Source organism: Apis dorsata, unplaced genomic scaffold (assembly GCF_000469605.1).
Source record: "Apis dorsata unplaced genomic scaffold, Apis dorsata 1.3 scaffold_92, whole genome shotgun sequence".
In the NCBI taxonomy this organism is placed as follows: Eukaryota; Metazoa; Arthropoda; class Insecta; order Hymenoptera; family Apidae; genus Apis; species Apis dorsata.
Genome location: NW_006263390.1, coordinates 1,213,616 through 1,214,935, shown reverse-complemented (window position 1 = coordinate 1,214,935; position 1,320 = coordinate 1,213,616). Strand labels below are relative to the sequence as shown.

Sequence of the window (1,320 nt, the reverse complement as noted above, 5' to 3'; positions counted from 1 at the left end):
TTTCCCCCCTCCCTTTTTTTCTTTGTCCACGTTTTTCCTTTCGTTCGTTCGTTTGTTCGTTCGTTCGTTCGTTCGGGGATATCCTTGTCGCGAGAAAAGCGTGAAACGACTCGAATAAATCGAATTAATTAATCGAACAAAGTTGATCATCTAGTCGTTCTGAAAATGCGGTAGCCACGTGTTACGTGTGATCGCATGCTTAACAGGTTATCATCTAGCTATACATATATTTATATATTTATATATGAATAATCTTCCTCCCCCTCCCCCTCCCTCCATTGATCCCCTCATTCAATCATCGAGTATAACGCAACGAAATACTTTTTTTTTTTTTTTTTTTTTTTTTTTTAATATAATAATTTTTAATAATTTCGATTATAATATCCGTATAATATATATATATATATACATATATATTATATTGTTGTTATTGTTTAATATCAGTCAGATTATTTACACTCAAGTTTTACTTTTACTTTTTTCAGGTATTATTCCGTTTCAGTTTTAAGCTCGATCCTGTGTTTTTTTTTCTAGCACGAGTTTCTAGCGTGGAAAGCTCTGAAAGCACGTAGAATACGATACCTCGGAAAAAAAAAAAAAAAGAAAAAAAGAACATATAGTATACATCGATGCACTTTTTTTTATTTATTACACACATATTACGTATATATATATATATATGTACATATATATATCTTATATATAAGCATATACTGTATATATATATATATATATATGTATATGTATATATAGTGTCATAAGCGCGTATATATATATATCATTCCCCTCATCCCCCCGTATCACTTGCCATTTTTTATATATATATTCGCGCGATACATTTTGTTATTACTATTATTATTATTATTATTATTATTATTATTATTATTATTATTATTATTATTGTTGTTTTCTCTCCCTCATCTTTTTTTTCCCCCCCCCGCCCAAATATATATATATTTATATTTATATATTTTATTTTCGCTTCTGTTGGACGCGTCTTATTGAGACGAGAACGCGGCTTCCGATATTTTCTGTCCTGTCGTCCGCTTCGAGACTGCATAGAAAAAACCACGTACGGGATAAAATATGCAGTTCGATTCACTACTATTTCGCTGCAGATCGATCAGATCTCTTGGTTCTTCTAAAAAAAAAAAAACTGTGTTTTATTTATTTATTTATTTATTTATTTATTTATTTACCATCGTGTATAATTATTATTATTATTATTTTTAATACTCAATGTAATAACGTGTTACGTTTTACGTTTTCCAAGTGTGTGTATGTGTTTGCATGCGTGAGATACGTTGTTTTTATAAGCTT

The 1,320-nt window shown here is 29.5% G+C and overlaps 1 protein-coding gene across 1 annotated transcript in view; it reads left to right on the top strand.

Annotated features, from left to right (window-relative positions):
* LOC102676092 (microtubule-actin cross-linking factor 1-like) overlaps positions 1-1,320 on the top strand; it is an 81,873-nt gene that overhangs the window by 26,878 nt on the left and 53,675 nt on the right.